Genomic DNA, 23,344 nt, shown 5'->3' on the forward strand with positions numbered 1-23,344 from the left:
CCGCCCGCCCGCGCCCCGGGCCGGGAGGCCCCGCGCCGCCCCTCCTCCCGAGCCGCGCGCCGAGCCCTCGTGCCGCCGGGCCCGGGGACATGTTGGCGGCGCCCGTCCGGCCCGGGGCCGTCCGCTCCCGAGCACAACCGTGGGCGCCCCCTTTGCCGGGAAGGCTCTTCCCTGCGCTCCACGAGGTTGCCCTCTTGGGGGCTTAGGTCAGATGTCAGCTCCTCGGGGAGGCCTGCCCTGGGCCCCCGCCCGCCTGGACGCCCGCGGGCATCCCCTGTCACGGCGCCCGGCCGCGGGCCGCGCGGCGCTCGCTTCCCACGAGCACCCTTTCCCGCCTGTGTGCCGGCTTGCGGCGCTCGAAGGGAAACTCCATGCGGGCAGGACCGGTCGTCGCTCTGCTCCGTGCCCAGCACGTGTCGGGGGCCGAGGTTCCGCAGGCGCCTCCGCGGGCGCGGGGAGGGGACGGGCTGACCTGCCTTCTGCTGTCTTCCCGTGCCCCTGCTCGCGTCCGTGCGCTGGGGGGCTGCGGGGGGCTGAGAGGCCTTCCCCCCAGAGCAGCCTGGAACGGGAGCCAGAGGAAGCCTGGTGCGCGGCTGTGCTGGGGGCAAGCCGGGGCCCTTTGTAACGATTTTCATGATTTTCCCCCCCTTCTCCTCCACAATATGAGCCCGTGAGACAGTAGGGAGCTGTGTGACTTGATTCCTTCTTTTCAAATGTGTTGAGTAACTGGTAGTCATGTGCTTGGCACTGGAGAGACAGGGAACGAACCAGACAGACGAGTCCCCTGCCCTCATGGAGCTTGCCTGCTAATCAGGGCAGACAAACCAGCAAATGGCAGCGTTTCAGATGGTGGTAAGTGCTGTGAAGGAAATAAAACCGGCCGACATGGTGCGAGTATGCGTGAGGTCGGATGGCCAGCGCTTGGCCCACATCAGGTGCTCAATAGATATTTGGGGAATGGATGTTGGCCAGAGGCACCCCGGTGTATATGTGGTGGCAGGAAGTAGTGTAGGATAACTTACCCAAAGTTGCCCAGTTGGCAAATGGCACATTTGAGCCCAGGCTTTAGAGCTCACCCTGTTTTTTTCCTCTCCCCAAAGCCCCCCAGTACATAGTTGTATATTCTAGTTGTAGGTCCTTCTGGTTCTGCTATGTGGGACGCCACCTCAGCATGGCTTGATGAGCTGTGCTAGGTCTGTGCCCAGGATCCGAACCTGTGAAACCCTGGGCCACCGAAGTGGAGTGTGGGAACGTAACCACTTAGCTACGGGGCAGCCCCATGAGCTCACCCTCTTAACAATTATGTTTTCTGACCCTGGGAGATAGTCCAGAACTGTAGCTGTCTAGAACTTTGCCTCTCAGCTGAACAATCTGAAATGACCCCAGATGCATAAAGAAGCAAGAGTCTTGTAGTTAAAATGAAAATAAAACAAAAATTTAAAAAAAAAATCACAAAAGCCTAACATGGATTAAACTCCATGACAGTCTTTGAGCTTGCGTGACGTTCTCATGGCCTCCTAGAGGAGCCAGGCTGGAAAAGGAGTCCAGGTTGCTAAAGTGATTGTGGAAGATGATGGTTTCCACCTGAGTTGTCTGAAGTTCTTGACATTGGAAGCCTGTGGCTTGGCCACTCCTGGGAATTGGCATATTCATTCATTTAGTCCACAAACGTTTACTGAGTGCTCCATGTGTCAGGTACCAGGAAAGGATGAGTCACATCATATGTGTGCCCCCGTTCTCCCTCAACACCCTACCCCAGCACTGAAATTTAGGGAAGGGCGCAGATGACAGAATGAGCCAGGACAGTGCAGTGATAGAAGGTGATCCTGAGTGCTCCGGCAGCACGAAGGAGGTCAGCTCCTGAGAGAGGTGTCATTTGAGCTGAGTTTAAAGGTCGAATGGAAGCAGGCTAAAAGAAGAAATATCTGGATGGGGAGCTTGTCAGGCAGAGGAAATTGCATGTACTGAGGCACAAAGGCTGAGGTGACTGGGCTCCTTTGGGATGCCACTAGAAGGTCTGCATGACAGCAGCAACGAGCATTTGTTGGTTGCAAGGCAAAGTAGGAAGATGAGGCTGCTAGTAGACAGGAGTCAGATCTTCTGAGGCCACCTGTGTGCAGATGCAGCCACTGTCCAAGTGCAAATTGTGTTGCTTCTCAGCTAGTCCTTCCTTGATCGATCCCTTGCAACCTCAACCCCCACCTGCAGTATATACGCTCTTCTCTAATGTGATGTTATGGAAAGAGGCACTAATTTGAGAAATTGGAGTTTTTGTCCCACTTCTTTCACTTAGAGATGTTTGACCACTTCACTCCCCAAAGCCTGGGATCACTCGTCAGTCCATGGGGCTGCCGCTCATGTCTGCCTTGCCTCCTGTAGAAAGTTTTGTTACTGTTTAGAAGCCGTGCTTTGTAAATGCACAATATTACACAGAGATTGGTGGTTGTATTTAGACAACTGACTTCATCATTTCAACTTCTTTACCTGAAAGATATGGAAGAGAAGAGTGATTTTTCTGGCCCTGGGTTGGCCGAAGTAATGATGGGCAAAGTCACTGGATATTTTTGCTAGGGAAGTGGTCCGAGAGAAGTCGCGGTGTCCCACTGCTGAAGGCTATTGGCTCATGACTTCAGAAGAGGCGTATTCAGGCATGTGTAAACCACTTTATGAGATTTGTTTGTTTCAAACTGAGCACTAAGACCATGAAATAGGATAGAGGCTCAGTGCCCTGGCTTGCTGTATAGATATCATTCATTTCAGGATCAGAACTGGCATATTTAACGTCTCTTCCAAGTCACTCAGAGTGGTGACTCTGACTTGGGGTGGTTCACTTAGATGAATCAAATTTGTAAGCTAACTTTGCTTAATAAGCAGGTGATAATTCAAATGCCTGTCATCCAAAGGAAAATAATCATCTTGTAAGTGCAGCCTAAGATGATATGGGATTGTATATGTTGGATTCTTTTTCAGTGTGGGCATTTTGTGTAATTATGTTGAATTCAAGGATGTTAAGAAGAAAAGAGAACACAGACTCGCATGGCCTTGGTCAGTCTTTTAGAAAGTGCCGTCTACATTGTGGCAGGTATCAGAGGCGAAAGACTACTGGCCTCTTGAAAGAAGCACAACACTGTGACATTTGCCTTGGTGAAACAGTGGGAGCTCTTTTGGATTGGGGGACCTTTCTGAAAGAGTGAAGGGTTTTTGGAAACCTGTGGAATGTGTGCTTTGCGTTGTCACTCTTTCTGTTTCTCTCACTTCCAAGGCCTAGTCCTTTTCTTTCCATCTCCTTGTTCTGAGGTCCCACTTGCCGCCCAGCTCAAAGGGCTTTCGGAATGAGTCACTTTCAGGGCATTTTCTCTCTCTTGTCTTCTTTCTCTCTCCTCTGCCTCCCCTTCCATCGTATTCCGTCTGTGGTATATAGAATGCCTTCTATTTTTTTTGTCATTGTCCGGGACTCTTAATCCTTCTTCACATCCTAGCACCACCTCCACCCCGCCCCCCAGTGATATGTCGGGTGAGAGTGGTCTGTTAACTAACTAGCTCATGAGGATGCTTAAGGTTTAAACCCTCTGTGGACTCATTCACCCTTGCTTTCTTCTGAGACTAAACCAGTGGCCTTCAGGAAGTCTCAGAGTCCTGCTGTTGGTCAGTAGGGATTTCCGGTGGGATAGAACCAGTGGGTTGGTGTGGTTGGTTACCGCTTTGGGGAGATAATAGTAGGAACTTGGGGGCTATAGATGGTAGGTAAGTTAGGAACACTATCATTTGGATAAGGAAAGCATGCTTAGAATCACCCCCTTAGTGTGTAATTTAATATTGTTTAGGAAGCTAAAAAATATAAAACCCTGCAGATATAGTCAGTTCAATGCAGTAATTATCTTTCAGGTGCTAGCTACAGGATTAATTCTTTAGCTTTGGAATAGCACTGATTTCCTTAACATTTCATGATCACGTGGAGCAGACTGTTTCACAGCACAACAGAATGTCAGCAGTCTGCTTAAGATTCTTTATAGTAGTAGTTTAAATCCATCCTGAATAGATTATCTTCATTTATTTAATTATTAACCAGCTTGCTCATCAAAAGCAAGTGGCATGAAACTTACTAAGCTTTAGTCAAACTTAAATCTTCATAGATTACGCTATTTATTTTTGAGTTTTTGTTCCTGGGAGAAAAATGTGAACCAGAAGTTAACTTTCTTTTATCCACTTTTCTTGATAGTTAACTCCTTAGGGGAAAAAAATGGATAGTTCTTGGCCATGTGCTTATATTTGGAAAGTAGTGCTAGTTTCTTGATGTGTGTGATTGTAACATGCATTACAGTTACCTTCATAATTACCTGGTAGCTTTGCATCCAAGTGTGGATTTATTAAAATAGTCAGTCTGAATTGATGCTTATTACAGAGATGAACTCTTAAACATTTACACTATCTTTTACTTATTAAAATTATATAGCATCTTTCCTTCCAATGCTGAAGGCAAAATACTGAGAACTTTGGGCAGTGTTATCACTAAGTAGTGGAAAATGAGGAAAGGAGTCAAGGGAATAGAAGACATTGATTATCACTCTAACACTACCCTTAGGCTTGATTTTTAGAACCTGAAACTTGAATTTTTACATAAAGAATGATCTCCAAGATTGCCTCATAATCCCCCATTTGTATTTGAAAAATTTCCCACCTGAGGGACCATGATTTGGAACAAATGAGCACGGCCTTCAGCAAGATGACAAGAAGAACACAAAGAGGGCTGAGTTCCATTAGTCAAGACAAAGTTGCCATAGAGTGTCTTTAATAAAATAAAATAAAAGCCTTCTGTATGGTTATTTTGCAACAAGGATTGTGTTAAAAACAAGTTGCGTTCAGGCTGTTGTCAACATAGCATATCCAGGATTGCTTTAGCCCTAGCTCAGTGAATATGTGCATTCCTTGAAGTTTTTACCTCACAGACCGGGGCTGCTGGATTTACAAAAACAAGAGTTATTTAGGGGCTGGCCCCGTGGCCGAGTGGTTAAGTTCGTGCGCTCTGCTGCAGGCGGACCAGTGTTTCGTCGGTTCGAATCCTGGGCGCGGACATGGCACTGCTCGTCAGACCACGCTGAGGCAGCGTCCCACATGACACAACTAGAGGAACCCACAACGAAGAATACACAACTATGTACCGGGGGGCTTTGGGGAGAAAAAGGAAAAAATAAAATCTTTAAAAAAAAAAAAAAAAAAACAAGAGTTATTTAAAGAGCTTTGTTACAGAAACAAAGTTACTGAACTTGACAGTCATTTTAAGATTATTTTAGAAAATATCAATGTGGCAAAACTATCTCCAGAGTATATTTTTCAAAATGTTAAATGTGTTGTTTTAACAGAAACAAATGTCTTAATGTGCTATAGGGTTTCCCCCCTTGCATGGGAAAAAAGAAATCGATAAGAAAATGGCATATAGTCCCATGGAAAATTCTTGATGGGCTTGCTTTTAATAATATTTTGGCATTAATTGTACAAAACTGTAAAGCTAGAAATACCTTCCTGGAATTTTCCTTCATTCTTTCAGAAGGGTTTTCGACTGGGTTAGTATTTCTCTTTGTCTGTGTCAGGTAATGTCTTCACTGAGGCTTTGGTTTGTGTGTGCGCGCACACCCGTGTGGGCACGTGAAGTGCTGCTGTTGGGCACGTGTTCTTACCGATGCCTGTAACGTGTTTGAATTAGTATACAGTTGGCATTTCAGTAGGCTCTTATAACCTTAGCCTGTCTGGGAAGGGGGTTCGGGAAGTACATATTTTGGGGGAGAGAGAGATTGGGGCTGTTGTTTGTATCTTTTGGGTTGTACTTTAAGACAGTGGAATGGGCCCCCGGACCATTTACCTAGATTTGAATTGCTTGTTATGTGGCTTGGAACCTTTACGACTGTAAGTTCCTTGGGTTGTCTTTAAAGGCTGGAGGGTGCTAAGAGAATGGAGAGGAACAGAAAACTGGCCCTAGGGAACTAGGAGCAGAGGGCATGTTTGTAAGGGGCGAACTGATGGACTCTCCTTGACCCCCTCCAGTGGGTTGGGTCTGGAGTTAAAACCAGTGGCTGTAGTGGGTGCCGATGTTCATTTTGCTGCATAAGGGGAAAGAAAAGATAAGGCCAGAATGAACAGTGCGTAAGGTAAATGCTTAATTTCTGGAAGATAGTCGGCAAAGTCTAGGGACTGTGCTGGATGCTTTATGTTCTTTATCTTATTGTTTAATCCCCTTCGCAGTCCTGTGAGGTGAGTTACTCAGTAGTTAGGTAGCCTGCCCCTGGATGAGGCCACACGATAAACGATGGTGCAGAGATTAACCCAGGTTTGTCTAGTGCCCAAGCCCATTTCTTCTAGTGTATCACTAGCAGCTCTTTAGAGTGAACTCATAATGGAGTTCATTCTTGGGGCGGAGAGGCAGAGAATTTATAACCATTAAGGAAATATTAGTGGCTGTCAGGATAATGTGTTAAGAACATTAATTAATTGAGTTATTTTTTGTGGAAGTTTTTTAGGAGAGATTTCTTACCATACTCTTTGAAAATTCGTGTTGATGACTCCAAAGCACTCTTTGATTTACCTTGTAAATATTCACTTTTTATATCAGATTTTGGTGGTGTTTCATGATTCTCTGTATTTAAAAAACATTAACTTTCGAGTAATTTGCAGTTCTTCTATTGAATCTTTGGAAGGTAGGGTGAAACTTGTGTGTGGTGGAGATTTCACAGGTTTGCAGATTTGTAAAGTGGGAATTAGAGAAGTTTGAAAGGGTGCTTATTAAGATAGGAATGTCTAAAATAAATGAGCTGTGTAGGCGCCGTCTTAACTACACGTGGGGCTGCAAAGCCCTTAGTTCTGAGTGCTCCTGACAGGCCACTGCCTTAGGCAGAGAAACAAAGAAGGGTGTTAATGTATAGCTAGAGAGTTCTCAAATACTGAAAGAGAGAAACTGAAGGTGAATAACAAAAAGTACTGTTCTTTTCTGTATGAGGTATACTTTGGGAAGTCATCATTCCCCCAAACTGGGACGATTTCGGGTTTCCTCCTTTTCCACACCTTATCCTTTGAGGTTTCTTCACGGACAGAAGCCCTCTTGAGGACTGGTTCACTTACCACATACTGAAAGCTGCCTATGGGCCAGGCACTGGGTTGGGGACTAGGGAGGAGTTCTGACCCTTAAAGTTTCCAGCCTCTGGGTGGTGAGGGGAGAGAAGAGAATATGGATATAGGACACTTACGGGCTGCCCCCCATTGGGAGCTAGAAAAAGCTGTGTTAATTCCGCTTCCGGGTTTGGATTTCACAGGGAAGGTGTCATTTGAGATTTGTGACTTGGTGAGTTTATGGTGTGTGCGAGGCATTTTTCTATAAGAGCTCATTTATTTGATTCTTACAGCAAGCCTAGGAAGTGGAGCCTCAGTTAGGACCCTCAGATCCAACCTAAGGTACCTAAGTTATGAACCTGAAGGAAAGATGGAGCTGGGATTGGAACCAAGATCTGTCTGACTGCAAACCATGGTTTTTATCATTATGTTGGCTGTTTTTCTTCCCTTAAAAGACTAGTTAGAGTGTGCTGACTAGGAAGGCCCTTGATTTTCTTATTTATTTATTTATTTTGAGGAAGATTAGCCCTGAGGTAACATCTGCCGCCAGTCCTCCTCTTTCTGCCTAGGAGGCCGGCCCTGAGCTAACATCCGTGCCCATCTTCCTCTGCTTTCTGTGTGGGACGCCTGCCACAGCATGGCTTGCCAAGCGGTGCCATGTCCACACCCGGGATCCAAACCGGTGAACCCTGGGCCGCCAAAGCAGAATGTGCACACTTAACCGTTGTGCCACTGGGCCGGCCCTGCATATCTTGTTGATGTCTTACTCTCCGTGTGCTGCTGTAACTCATTGCTTTGTCTTCCCTGCTAGAATGCAGGCTCCTATAGGTATCATGTCTTTAGTTTTTCCCAGGAGTGGCTAATAGAATATATTCTTTTCTTACCGTCGTTTTCTTCTCCTGGTAACCCCAAAGAAGGGATACAACCCTGGACTTGGTCATATTTTTAATGTTTGGTATGACCATTTGAGATAGAAGCATACGCAAGAATAAAAAGAGGGATTTGCCGAAAAACCAAAGGTTGTCCTTGTGGAGGCTTATTTGAATTCTGATTCTGTTGGTCGGATTGATTTGTTGGCACATAAATGTATCCTGATGGACTGCTCTGAAAGTCTAAATCTGTGCTTTTTGACCTTTTTCAAGTCAGATACTTCTTTGCTAATTGGATGAAGGAAAGCCATGAATCACTCCTTAGAGAATCTGCAGACAAACTCATTCAAAACTTCTCGTGTGGTTTGGGGACAGGAGGACCACGGTTTACTGTGGGTGCCCACTTGACCTCTAATCTCACAGAGAATGGCAGAGGTGGAAGAAACATGAGAGGTCATCCAGGGAAGTTCAGAGAAAAGTTGATCAGTTCATTTGGGTCTTTGTATTTTATTTTATTATTATTTTTAAATGAATGCCTTTGTTGCTTTTCTCCTTCAGAGCAAGATTGTTTCTTTTTTCTTTACATACCTTAGCACTGAACACAGCTTTGGTGATTAGTCGTCTTCAGTAAACATCTGAGTGTTGTCTCTTACACCTTTAAAAAAGAATAACTGTTTTTTTAGTTGTGTTTGCCCTTTCTAGCTTCTTTCTTCACTTTCCTTCTTATCCTAGCAAGCTTCTGGAAACAGTAGTCTAGATCTCCGTTTTCTCGTTTGCTCCTAACCTCATTGCCCAGGAGCTTCATTACTACACATATCCTTGGTTTTTTTTTTTTTTTTAACTGAGGAAGATTCACCCTGAGCTAACATCCGTGCCAGTCTTCCTCTGTTTCTTTTAGTATGTGGACTGCCAGCACAGCATGGCTGCTAACAGAGTGGTATAGGTCTGCACCCGGGAGCTGAACCCAGGCTGCGAAGCAGAGCAAGCTGAACTTAACCGCTAGGTCACGGGGGCTGACGCTCTTGTTGCCTCCTCCTTCACCTTGTGTGTACTCTCTGTGCCATTTGACACCTGTTGCTATCCTGCTTCTTGACAGTCTTCCCTTTACCTCCCTCATCACTCTCTTTTGGCTTTCTTCCACCCATTTGGCCACTTTTGCCCACTTCTTGTGGAGTTCCGTTGATAATGCTGAGGGTTACAGATTTTCCTTCTCCCCCTCTTCTTGCTCCTCCTCTCTCCGTCTCTCTCTTTCTGTTTCCCCCTCTGTCTTCCTTCTTCCCCATTGGGGAGCTCTTCTGCCAGTACCTTTGGCTTCTAACATCACTTACAGATGATCCCAGGCCTGACCCAAGCCCATATATAGGGCCACAGGTACTTCAAATGCAGCGTGCCCCAAACTACACTCCTCACCACTCCTTTTTCCTCCAAACCTCCTCTTCCTGCATATATCTCACTTGAATAGTACCCACGTCCACAGTCGACCAACGCAGAGACTCCATGACTCAGATCTGCCCCTTCTTCCTTGTCCTCACTATGGCTGTCTCATTTTCCCCTGGATGACTATAATGCCTTCTTAACTTGTTTTCCTGTCTGAGTCCTCTCTCTCCTCTCCATACTGATGCCACTTACAAATATGCAAATCTGAGCTTATCTCTTGCTTGCTTAAAATCATTAAATGTCTCCCCTTTGCCTAAAGAGTAAAGTTTAAATTCTTTAACAAGACCTGGGAAATCGTTCTGCCTGTTGCCCTTATCTCTCCAGCATCATCTTTCCTCACGCTTCAGCTGACACTCCAGCCTTCCCTTCTCCCTGGTGGCAGGGCTTTTGCATATATTGTTTCTACCACTCAGAATGAGTTCAGTCCTCCTCCTGCTTCACTGTTGCCTCCCACTTACCTTCAAGGCTCAACACAGCTCGCTGCTCTGAGGTCACTTTCCTGACGCTCAGGGTGCCTGTGCCCTGGGCCCCGACCTTGCTACAGTGGGTTACGTTTGGCTACTTGACTTCTTTTCCCTTTAGTCAGCGATACCTTTGCCATTTTTGGACTGTGTCTTTTATCCCCAGATCCCGGTGCCTAGCACAGTGCATGGCACATGGCAGGTTCTCAGGGAGTTAATGGTGTCTGGGTCAAAGAATGCTGAAAAAGAAGAGAGGAGAAAAAGAGAGAAGACGGCTTTCTGTGACAAGGAGTGGTGAAACCCGTCAGTGAGGCCCGCTGTGTGAGCTGATCTACGTGGACAGTGTATTTTACTCAGAAAATATTTAAAAGTTTCCTCCCAAGTGCTGCTACCGTTCCTGTCTTCTGCAAACCTCTGTTTTCACCTATCCCTCCCTCCTATTTCGCAGTCGGGACTGCCTCCTCACCTAGTGCTCTTTACTCCATTCCTTTCTCATCGCTTATGGTGCGTTGCTCCGTTAGTCAGCCTCTCTGCTTCTGATGTCTCAGATTTCTCTTCTGCTTGATTTCTTCCCCGTGCCTACAAACATGCTTAAGTTACCCGTTCCTAAAAAGAAATCACATTCCTTCAGATCTTCCCTGACTTGAGCAAACATCTAGTCTTCCATCACAACTGAATTTTTGGAAGCAATGAGTCTCAGTTACTGGTTTACGTCTTCTCTTTCTTTTCAATTCTCAGATCTTCCCCCTCCACTGAAACCCTCTCAGTGCATCGGGTTTCTCTTTATGACATTTGTCCTTGACATCTGGTGAACTGCCCACCTCTTTGTTAATCATGTTTTTTTCTTCTTCTTCTTCTCCCCAAAGCCCCCCAGTACATAGTTGTATGTTGTAGCTGCAGGTCCTTCTAGTTCTGCTGTGTGTGATGCTGCCTCAGCATGGCTTGATGAGCGCTGCCAGGTCTGCGCCCACAATCCAAACGGGCGAAACCCTGGGCCGCTAAAGTGGAGCGTGTGAACCTAACCACTCAGCCATGGGGCTGGCCTCTGCCCACCTCTTTATCATCTCTGTTACTGGATATTGACATTTCCCAGGCTTCTGTCCTCAGTCGTCTTCATTTAACCATTCTGTTTATGTTATCTCATTAATAGTACCTTCAGCTCTCACTTCTACACAGAAAACTTCCAAATCAGTATCTCCAAGCAGATCTTTTGATTTCTAGGCTCTCTGCCTATTGGACATCCCTGCCTACCTGGTTGTCATGAAAGCACATCAGACTCAGCACATTCTACACTGCATTCGGGGTTTGTCCTCTTGTTCCCATTGATTGTGTCTTCCATTTCTTGGGAATGGACCTTGCACCCAATTGGGTAAGCCAGAAATCCTGCGCTCATCTTTCCTTCCCTCTTCCTCCTCTCCTCACATCCCGTCAGTCCGTTTAATCAGCAGCGTCTCCTGGGCCCCTTTGTTTCTTTCCATTCCAGTCCCGGATCCTGAGGATGGGCCCTCTCCCTTTGGGATTATTGCCCCATGTCCCAGCTCTGTCTTTAATTTTTCTCCCTACTTCCCTCACCCTTCAAGCTATCCTGTATACAGTTTTCAGAGTTATTTTTCTAAAATTGAAATTTGATTGTGTCATTTCTTTATTTTAAAACATTCACTGATCCCTAGATCTTACAGGTTAATGTTCAGCATTCTTAGGCCAGAATCAAAGCCTTTTAAAAACAGGCCCCCACCCTTTTTTTTTAAAACAGTCTCAGCTTTTATTTTCCCTATTTTTTGTACGAGGAAGAGCAGCCCTGAGCTAACATCTGTTGCCAGTTTTCCTCTTTTTGCTTAAGGAAGATTGTCCCTGAGCTGATATCTGTGCCCATCTTCCTCTATTTTGTGTGTGGGATGCTGCCAGAGCATGTCTTGATGAGCAGTGTGTAGGTCTGCACCTGGGATCCGAACTCGCAAACCCTGGGCCACCGCAGCAGAGTGTGTGAACTTAACCACTACACCTCTGGGCTGGCCTCTATTTTCCATTTTAAACACCTGCAATATTTACAAGCTGTTTAGAGTAACAAACACTCAGACACGCACACACTCTCACAGACGCACGTTGAGTACATATATTCTTATCTTTGGTTTATAGCGAACGCTGCTTGAGGCAGTAAATACTTTTAAGAGTCCGTGATCAGAAAAGGGAAACTCATTTTCCTTCCTCACGCCTCCCTTCCTAGAATCCTTTTTAATATTCTGCCTCCATTTCCTCATGTAGACCTTGTTGGAGACTTGTATAGCATTAAGGTAATCAGTTTGTACACTTTATTTTTACTTAAACTGTAAGTTTCTCAAAAGCGTGAGCAGCCATGATTTTTGTCCCATTTCTCACTCACTCCTCTCAGACCCTTTCTGCTCTAACCATGTGATGTCCCCTGTCAGGGCTGTGCACGCGATCATACCACACTCTGCGTTCCCCAGGGCCTTTGCAGCTCAGTCTATACCTCCCTTCATCTTTTCAAACTCCAGGACTTCCCTCCATGTTCGGCTCCTCGCCTCCCCACCCTCCTGTGTTTACATAGGACTTTATACATGGGCTTTAATATGGTATTCAATGCAGTGAGAGGTAGTACATTACCCAGCACTGACGAGTTGAATTCTAGGGCCAAATGGTCTGGATGTGAATCCTGGATCTGCTGCTAAAAGTCACGTGACCTTGGATAAAGGGTTTAACTTCCCGGTGCCTCAGATTCTTCACTGTGGGGAATGTTAGGAGGATTAAAGGAGCAGATACACGTAAAGTGCCGAAAATAGGCATGGCACTGTTAAATGTTAACTAATGTTGTTATAATTTGATGATTTTTTTTTCAAGATATGTCATTCCAGAGTCTCAATCCCAGAGATTCTTACCTCTTAGTTCTGGTTGGGTTCTGGAATGGTTCTGCAAGTATATTTACTCTATCTTCTCAGGGTTCTGGGCAGGAGAAGTATCATCTCTCTAGCTTGAGGGCTTAGCACAGTATGGGGACCATTCATCAGTTACTTATTGAATGCCTACAATGTGCTAAGTATGGTTCTGGATACTTGAGAGACTGAGATGAAAAAACTGACAAATCTTTGCATTATGGAGCTTATCTTCTGGTGGGGAAGATGGGAATTAAATAAAAAGACAGGAAATTCATATAATATGGTGCCAGATAATGGTAAGTGCTAAATGGGGAGAGGGGAATGCAGGATAAAGGGGTTTGGGAGTGGGTTCTGTTTTTTTTTAATGGACCGCATTTTGTTTTATTGATTGATTGTTGAGGAAGCTTCACCCTGAGCTAACATTTGTTGCCAGTCTTCCTCTTTTTTTGCTTGAGGAAGACCAGCCCTGAGTGAACATCTGTGCTAGTTTTCCTCCACTTTATATATGGGTTGCTGCCACAGCACGGCTGACAAGTGGTGTAGACCCGCGCCTGGCATCTGAACCTGTGAACCTGGGCTACCAAAGCGGAGCGTGCCGAACTTAACCACTGTGCCACGGAACTGGCGCCTGGGTTCTCTTTTAAAGAGCGTGATTGGAGAAGGCCATGTCCCTGAGAAGGTGATACTTGAACTGAGACCTATATAACGTGAGTGTGTGAGCCATGCATGCATTGGAAGGAAGAGCATTCCAGACAGAGGGAAGGACAAGTGCAAGGCCCTAGAGTGGCGATGAGCTTGGTATGTTCAAGGAGCAGCAAGGTCGTTGTGTCTGCAGTGAAGTGATGGAGTGGCACAGTAGGAGATGGGCTCAGAGAAGGAGGAGGAGCCTTCCTGGTGGGCAGGCCACGGGAGAGACTTTGGATTTTGTTGTGATATGGGAAGCGATGAAGAGTCTTCTGAGCAAGAGTCCATTTTCAAATGACCGAGGCTGGTGTGGGGAAGTAGGTTATGGGAGGTGTGTGAGTGGTGGTGTGTGTAGAAGCCGTTAGGTTCCTGCAATAATCCAGGCCACGAGTATGAAAGAGTCCGCAGCTTGGACCAGAGTAGCGATTGCAGAGAGAATGTGGCGAGAGGTGCTCAGATTCCAAATCTGTTTCGAAGGTACAGCTGGCAGAACTTGCTGATGGGTTAAATGTGCAGTGGGAGGGGAAGAGAAGAAACTAAGGTGACTGCTTTTGGTTCAAGCAGTTTGCTGAACGGTGGCTTCTTTTCCTGAGGTGGGAGCTGTGGGTTTAGGGGAGGGGAATGGGACTCAATAGTGCTGTTTGGATGTGATAAATTTGAGGCTTAGTCCACCTACAAGTAAGGTCAGGGGAGAGGGTCAGGCTGCGGATGTAAATTTGGCCATCATCAGCTTATTGTTAGAACACAGTATAGGAAGGAATAATTTTTTCGGACTGAAAGATTAGGTAAGCCTTTCCAAAAGAGAAGGCATTTGAGCAAAACTTTGAAGAATGAGTATGATTTCCAAAGGCAGAGAAAGAGGAAAATAGAAGATATTTTTCATCCAAGTCTCACAGCCTTTTTCCCTGGCTTCTTGTTGAATTTGTTTAAGAAGCCGCTGACCTGGTTGATAATCTCTTTTCACTGGTATAGCCACTTAGGTTCTCTATTGAAAAGGAAACCAGAGCAGATTACATGCTAACTGATAAACCGCACTCTGCTATTTCTCATTGTTCACAAAGTGATAATTCAGGTTGGACCATAAAGGTGCAGAATGCTAAGCGTGCTTTGCTCTCTTCCTGTGTGTCTGCTGTGCATTGGGATGTCTTGCTTTTGACGTGGACGCTTTTCACGTGCTGTCTGTCGTCTCCCCTAAAGACTGAACATTTTGGGGAAGTTTTTACTTCTCCTGAGAGTTATTTTATGCACTTGACTTGAACTGTTCATTTGTAACTCAGTAAAGTTAACACCACACCTGTGACCATGAGAAATTAGGACCCCTTGCTCTCCTATCACTCATCTCCCTCACTTGACATAATATCTGTCTTGAGCCCTCCTGCTCTGTGTGAAAAAAATGTCAAGTTTTGCCACTCTTCCATTTAGGTAGAATTTTATTTGGAGTAGAATATTGCTTATCTTTTTGTTTATTTTTGTGAAGACTAATTACAAATTTTGGTCTTCTAAATAGAGAAAAATTACTAAATGTTTGTTAGTCGCTGAAATAAAGATTTTGTATTGAAAAAATTCAGTTTATTAAATAGTCTGAGATTCTTTTAGAATTGATATATAAAACTCATACCAGTCAGGTGTGCTGTTACCTTAAAATAATCGTCAACTGTGTACTATAATCTTAGTGCTGAATATAGATAGGATGTATGAAGCTTCAGCTCTTATATAATACCTTTAGCCATTTTTCTGTTTAGAAAAAAAAAGTGTTGCATTAGAGAGTAGTAGTCATAGTATTTCTCTTTAGACGGGTAAGGGCTTCTAGTCTTCAAAGTTCTTGTTAATAGATTTTGTCACAAGTTTAGTTTTGGGTCTTTGTCTTGAATTAATGAGCCCACTGCTACTCTAAACACGTTTTCAATGATAACCTTGATTTTTACAAATTGCATAAGAGTGGCTATTGAGGTAGGTATAATGGTGGGTATAATGGAATCCACAATTCAGGATTCCAGTATTTTTATATAGACAAGGCATTCTGGGCAAGAAGAAATTCTCTCAAAAGAACATTGTCTGGATCTTACGTAAACTATACGTAGCTTTCTTTATGTGGGTGGTAATAGAATATACACCCAAATACAGAATAACTAAATGTTATTAATTTGTTAGACTTGTTTTAAATATTTCTCATTAAACCTGACTAGGAATTTGAAGACATTTCTGCCCTCCATATCTGCCCTTTCCTGCTCCTCTCTTTCTTTGCCCTCCAGAGGAATGTATGTAAACTATTTCCATTTTTTTCCTATATTGCTTAATGTGGTATCATAGTTTATGTATCACTTAACGTGTTTTTGAGACCCATCTATTGATGAAATACAGATCTAGTTCATTATTTTCAATTGTTCTATAGTATTCCTTCATAAGAATTTAGCGCATTTATTATTAATGAGTTCTTTATATACTCTGAATAATAATTGCTTATCTGTTAACATAAGCTACAAGTATCTTTCAGTTTCCTAGGCTAGCTTTATGTCTTTTTGGGTAGCTTTCCTGAGTTTGATCTTAGGCTTCCATAGTACTTTGATGTATTGAATTCTTAGACTACAATAGAGTGCTTTGTGGTCCGGTTTTCCCACCCGTGGAGTTGGTGGCCTACTGAGTTTTATTTCTTTCTGCTCCAAAGGAGCTAGAAAACCAGTGAGTGAAATAAGCAGCCTGAAAGATGGGTGTGGGCTGTTTCAGTCGTGCTGGCTTCTAGTGTGCCTTCGACGGCGTCCTTGGTGTTGATCTGTCTTGCTCTAATAATGGGGGTGATGTTTCTCCGTCGCTAGCTGTCTCTCAAGGGTATCAGGGAGGCTGCTTTATTAATTTAGAACACTTTGCAGTCCAAGATTTCTTCAGGAAAGTTATGGGTCTATGTGCAGAGTTTTTTATGTGTGGCTATTTCAAAATAAGAGCTACACAATTAGGCTTTCTGCTGAAATATTGGAATCCAGTGTCTGCCGTTAAAAACACATTGGTTGCGAAACTTTATTTTTGTTTCTAAAGCATTCATTTAATATATAAGCCAACAATTCAGTCAAGAAAATAGATTTTTTGAAAAAACTTCTCCTAATGTCCTTACTCTTGAATTCATGGGTATTTTAGAGCTTACCTTCTTTCAATATCTTGACTATGATATCTTTTTTTCATTTTTTAGAGGGGGCAACTTTAAACAAAATTATCATAGAATAATCGTGATGAAAGCATTATTGACACAGGTAAACATTTTTAATACCTTCAACCTGTATATGAACAGCACAAATTTATCATGACTTCAGATCCAAGTTACGGAGTAGGCATCTGTTTATAGGAAATGTGCCAGAATCTGAGTTGAGTTGCGTCTGAGGAAGTGTGGCATGCACTCATGCTACACACATTTATTGGGTCCTTTTACTACGTGTGTTGCACTGTTCTAGGCTCAGGGCATCCAGTGATGAATAGCACAGGTGCAGCCTCCTCTCATGTGGAGGTTTACTCTAGATGGGAAATAGGAAAGGAACAAGTGAAGTACCAGTTGACGGTAAGTCCTGTGCTGAAGATGAAAAGCGTGGTCATATTGGAGAGGGAGCAGCAGTGGTTTCAGTGTTCACTCACCCAGAGCCTGGTTGTGCCTACAAGAGGATGCAGGAAGAATAAAAGCACTATTTAAAGTAGATAGAAGCATGGCATGGCCGTTTATTCATTCATTCAGCAAATTTAGCCTCTGCTGTACGTCTGGAAGTGTTCTGATGCTAACAATCGGTAGTGAACTGAGGGACAGAGAAGTCTCTGTGTTCGTGGCGTTTCTATTCTGGAAGGGGAAGACGTACATAAACAAGAAAGGAAATAATGTGACTATTGGTGCATTGCAGATGGGTTGGGAAAGCAGGAAGCAATAGGATACCTTTAATGAAAATAGACTGTCACAGAATAAATTTTAGATACGTCTATAAGGTAGCCAGCAGATTTTACTTTATAGTGTCCATTTCCCCCCATTTTAATATGCTTTTCCATACAGGGTCTATTGTATCAAAACCTCAAGCATAATTTTATCGTCTTAACAAAATCCATCATCACACCTAGGCTTCTGGAGATAGATTATTACCTTCCCAGAAGGTAATCTTTTCAGAGTTGAAGTGAAATATCGTAACTTGTTGTTTGGAAGGTTGAAGAAAGGAGAGATATTGTACCTAAATTGTGTTTGCAAGAATATAAAATAATACAGCTCTTTTTACGTGGAGTGAAAAAAACTGATGGGGAGCTAATAACTTGAAGTTTATGTCTGGAAAGCTGAGACCTGATATATTATATATCAAATTGGTATATAACTTACTTGGTAACAGATACAAGTTTGCGTTTCAAAGTATTGTAGCTACATCAAGACATGTATTACAAAGGGAGAATATATATTCGTAACACCAGAATTTCATGAACTCCAGGAAAAGGAAGGAGAGCAATCTCTGCAAAACAAAGCATCTTTATTCATTTATATATATTTTATTTACCCATTTATATATAATATATATTTCAAAATCACAATATTTAATATAGAAATGTTTGGGGTTGCTACCAAAGTTTAATTAATATAAGGCCAAATACTCTTTTTCCTCCTCTCTCTTTTTTTTGTGAGGAAGATTGGCCCTGAGCTAACATCTGTACCAGTCTTCCTCTGCTTTATGTGGGACGCTGCCACTGCGTGGCCTGATGAGTGGAGCTAGGTCTGCGCCCAGGATCTGAACCAGCGAACCCAGGGCCGCCGAAGCAGAGCGCGCGGACTTAACCATTACGCCACCAGGCCTGCCCCTTCCTCTTTTTTTGAAGGAAAAAGAAAAGCTTTATTTCTTAGAGCAGTTTTTGGTTCACAGCAAAACTGAGCAGAAAGTACAAAGTTCTTGTATAGCTCTGGCCACACACAGGCACAGCCTCCTCTACTGTCAACGTATAGCGTTAGAGTGATAGATTGACAATTGATAAATCCATGTCGACCATCATTATCACCTAAAGTCTGTAGTCCACATCAGGGTTTCAGTCCTGATGGTGTGCATTCTGTGGGTTTTCACAAATGTGTAATGACACGTGTCCACCATTATAGAGTCACACAGGATAGCTTCACTGCCCTAACTATCCTCTGTGCTCCATCTGTTCATCCCTCCCCTCCTAACCCCTGGCAACCACTGATCTTTTTACTTTCTCCATAGTTTTGCCTTTTCCAGTATTGGAATCATACGGAATGTAGCCTTTTCAGATTGGCTTATTTAAGTTAGTAATATGCATTTAAGATTCCTCCTTGTCTGAATTTTCATGGCATGATGGCTCATTTCAGTGCTGGATTATATAGTCTGTTGTCTGCATGTATCACAGTTTATCCATGCACCTACTGAAGGGCATCTTGGCTGCTTCCAAGTTGTGACAGTATGGGTAAAACTGCTATAAACATCTGTGTGCAGGTTTTTGTGTGGACATGAGTTTTCAGCTCCTTTGAGTAAATACCAAGGAGTGCGATTGCTGGATTGTATGGTAAGAGGATGTTCAGGTTTTTTTTTTAATAAACAGCAAAACTGTCTTCCAGAGTGTCCAGACCATTTTGCATCCCAAGAGCAATGAGTGAGAGCTCCTGTTGCTCCACTTCCTTGCCAGCATTTGATGTTGTTAGGTGTTTTTAATTTTAATGAATTTCAGCCTATCGATTATTTCCTTCATGAATTGTGCCTTCAGTGTTGTATCTGAAAAGTCATCACCAAACCCAAGATGATCTGGATTTTCTTCTATGTTATCTTCTAGGAGTTTATAGTTTCATGTGTTTTTTATTTTGTGTCTTTATTTTCTAGTTGAATTGCTGAGTAAAAATAAAATGATATATTAACCCCTTAAAGAAGTGTATCCTACTATTTACAGATGGGGTGACCTGATATGCTTGAGGTTACACACATAAGTAAGGCCACGATTGAGTTTTAAGTTAGTTCACTTGGAGCTTTCACTGTTACCTTTTAGAATCATTGGGACCTGAACTCTTTTTTTTCCCTCCCCAAAGTCCCAGTACGTAGTGTGTATCCTAGTTGCAAGTCATTCTGGCTCCTCTGTGTGGGATGCCTCCACAGCATGGCTTGGTGAGCGCGCATAGGTCCACGCCCAGGATCTGAGCCAGCGAACCCCAGGCCACTGAAGTGGAGTGCGCGAACTTAACCACTTGGCCACTTGTGGTGGGACCTGAACTCTTAAGTTATTTCTTTGTAAAAATGGAATTTGCGTTTCCTGAAAGGAAGAGTTTTGTTAAAGTCTTTTTCTCTATGGAGCTCTGAATGAACGATTACGGAAAAGAAGTACTTAAACCATACAAAGATCAGTAAAATGTTTAAGGATTTAATGAAATGCTTTTTCCACAGAATGCTCTTGTGTTTCCTGATTGATAAATCTTTCCGGCCATGTTTGACAAAGTTTTCAATACCTGGAACCTGACCCCTTACTGTTGAGAAGTTTGCTAGATTGTGACCTTCTTTCCTTGACCTTTAAACCAGCACTTTATAATTCTAAGGCTACATTTTTGTAATTAAGACTAAAAAGTTAACCATTCCTATTTTCACTTTTAATGCTATGCGTATTTCTGCTGGCATTGTATTATTTGCTTTCTAAGACAGGTCAGTTCTAGCTCTTCATACTGTCTTAAAATACATCCTTTACAATGACAGTAAGCCAAGCTGGGTAGCTGGGGGAAATGGTTTATACCATACATACCTTTTAGAGCATGTCAAAGGGTTCATATTCCAGTTAGTTAATGCTATTCATGAGCATCTGTCAAACTCACAAGAAGTTTCACAGATGAATATGCATAGTATAGGGCATAAAGAACATTGTTCAAGTTAAGAATATTCCTAATTTCTCTCAAATTCATGTTGCTTCATTCTTTTCAACCTCCTGTTTCACGTTTTAGATGCTTAGTTCCTAGTTTTGTATAAACGTTATCTAAAATAAGGAATTGAAGAATAGAAAGAAAAGTGATTGAAAGTATGTACTGCGGTTCTAGAGACACCAGATCATTCTTTTCACCTCTTAAAGGAAAAGTCTAACTTTTGGGGGAAATTTTACTTGTAAAATTGACTCTGTACTTTGTAAGCAGTGTTGAAATTCATTGGGATAAATATGCATGTTGGTATAGTAAAATCCCATTTTTTACATAATGCTTTAATGGAAATGGCAGTTTTATGAAATGACTGTGACTAGTAAAAATCTGAATGATGCTCATAAGCCCTTAGATCATTTTTATTGAGGTTTTTGTGTATTCTAATTCATTAATACAGGGGAAAAGGAGAATACTAACATGGTTTATTCCCTATAATTACTCAAATCAAGTAGAGTTTATTTTCAATAAAATTCTTAGAGTAAATTGCCTGGGGTGGGGAGAAGGGGGTTGGCTATTTTTATAAAACATCTTGAGTTTTAGTCATGAGACTTGGCTATTTTACCAGTGTTGCTGTTCACTTGCATATATTTTCAGTATAGTTTCTTCCAGAGTTTTACAAATAAAAATCTATGTAAGCCCAAGAAATCTCTTACACTTAAAGGCCCAGAATTGAGTGTTGAGGGAGAAATCTGGGATGTTTATTTTATCCTGCTTATTACTACAAATACTGTTTTTCTTTCAATAATTTAGACTACCTTTTATGTGATTCATATAGGTTGAAACACTGTTTAGATCGCTATGTAATACGTTAACTGGGGGAATTTCCAAAACACCTTAGTGTTTACTGTTAAATTTGGTTTATTTTTGTGAAAGGTCAATGTAAGGGATAAACTAATACTTAACTTTAGTCCCCTCCCCTCAACTTCGTGAGGCAAGAAAGGGAGGAAGAGACGCTGGAAACTGAGTTGTAAATAATTGAGTATTAATTTCCTCACAGTGAGACCATGCTGGCCTCCCGTTTTCTGCATTCGGTGTGCATTAGCCCACCTTAGAAAAATCTATACTTTTTTGGGTGTGTTTGTGGACCATTATGCGTTCTTGGCATTCTGATCTGATAGATGCTTCCGTGTTCTTGAGGCAGAATATTGTTGAAACTAATAGCTTTAAGCTTATATCTGGAAAACTCTGAGGCCTGGTAGTTTACAAAGCCCCTTCAGCTTGGCAGCAAGCACCTTTTCCCTGGGCTTTGTATTGGAGGCTCCCCCTTTTCGGGGTGGGGGGGGTCTCTGTGTAGACACACGCGTGTCTGATTTCTTCTCCTTTCCCCCAGCACTGTGAGGCTGTTTGAGCTGGAGCTGTGCTTATGCGGAGTTCTTGTGACTGGCAGTTTTCACGTGAGGGCCAGGGAGTGTGTGTACGTGGTGGTTGTGGTCCCCATGCCGTTGATGCCTGTGTGTGTGTGCATGTGTTTAATTGCTTTCTGGTTGTGTTTAGCTGTTCTTTTTTTCTTTACCATTGCTGAAGTAATCTCCACCCTAAGCAAGCAAAGAGACTTAATGGGGGTCAGACTTGCTCCCTCTTCGCTTGGGCCAGACTGCGTGCGTTGGAGAGTGGGAAAGGGTAGAGCCACGAAGAGCTGCTGCCTCCACAATCCCCCAAGCACTACCTCAGCACCAAGTGTCCACTTTCTCCCTCGATGCCAAACACTTGACACAGGGTGGAGCCTTGTCAGCATCTGGCTCTCCCTCACTGTAGCTGAAAGTCCTCTTGGGCCACAGGGGACCTTCCTTCCTGTGTAAGCTTTTAGTTCTCCATAAGGAGATGATGTTGAGTGTAGAGAAAGGGTTCTTTGTGACGGAGCCAGTAGGTGGGATGCAATACCAAAGACTCCACCTTTCCTGACGTCTGGCAGCAACTGTACCAAATAGTGCCTCCCTCTCATGGCTTCCAGCCGGACTGCCAGAGGGCCAGAGGCAGGGTTTGTTGGAAAGGTAAGCAAATGGAGAAATCTCTTCAGGCATTTTCTCCTTGAAGGTGTCACTGCCCATGGAACGAGAATAGCTTTCAGTCCACGTGACCCTGAAGCAGTGACGAGGCAGGATAGTAGTATAGCCAGTTCTGCCATAGTGCGACACGTACATTCCTCAAGTCACCATACCATACAAAAAAGCACAGTAAAAACCACAGGACTTAGGAGGGGGACCTGGGGTTAGGTGCCCAGCAGTCAAAAACTTTGTCAGTCACACACACACAGAAAGATAGGAACCTAATAAAAGTAGTAGCACAGCTTTACACCGTTAAACGGGTAGGAAATGTATAAATACTGCAGTCCATCTGGCACTTCACCTGAGGACCTGTGGAAGTGGGCGTCGGCGGAGCTGCACTGTGTGATTTACTGTGAAGTCGAGGAAGGAGGGTTTCCTGAAGTCGAGCAGAAAGTTGTAACACCAGGTATGGCTGGGTGTGGCTCCTAACCCACCAGTGAACTGAGGGCGTTGTCAGGTGGTTGACGTGTTAGTATAGGGGTGTATTTTGTGTATTTCTGTGCAGCTCGGTTCAGCTGGGGATGCAGTTTTCTGTGTTCATCTAGCGTTTCTTGCAGACAAAATCACGCATAAGCAAATGTGAAATTCGTTTTATGCTCCGATTGTCCCCCTAATATGCACATCAATCACATTGGAACAAATTCACGTTTTGAAAATAAGCTTTATAGCAGAACTGGCTGTAGTTTATTTGATTTTAGAATTGAGTCCCTTTTCCTTTCTTCCTTTCCACCAATATTGATTTCTTAATTTATATTTAAGTTAAGCCCATATCAAATTGATTTTTCATACCCTGAGCATCTCTAGAGGAGAGAAAGCAGCCTGAGATTTTAATTTTGCTAGTGTAATCCACAAGGTAGTTTCCTCCTTGCTGAATGAGTATCTGTCTGTTTATAGATTGATAGATACACACACTCTCTCCCTCTCTCTCCCTCTCTCTCCCTCTCTCTCCCTCTCTCTC

General features: G+C 43.4%; 1 protein-coding gene across 1 annotated transcript in view; it reads left to right on the forward strand.

The window, feature by feature from the left end:
* VAPB (VAMP associated protein B and C) overlaps positions 1–23,344 on the forward strand; it is a 54,420-nt gene that overhangs the window by 753 nt on the left and 30,323 nt on the right. The gene's annotated exons all lie outside the window — the stretch shown is intronic.

Source organism: Equus quagga, chromosome 12, assembly GCF_021613505.1.
Source record: "Equus quagga isolate Etosha38 chromosome 12, UCLA_HA_Equagga_1.0, whole genome shotgun sequence".
Classification (NCBI taxonomy): domain Eukaryota; kingdom Metazoa; phylum Chordata; class Mammalia; order Perissodactyla; family Equidae; genus Equus; species Equus quagga.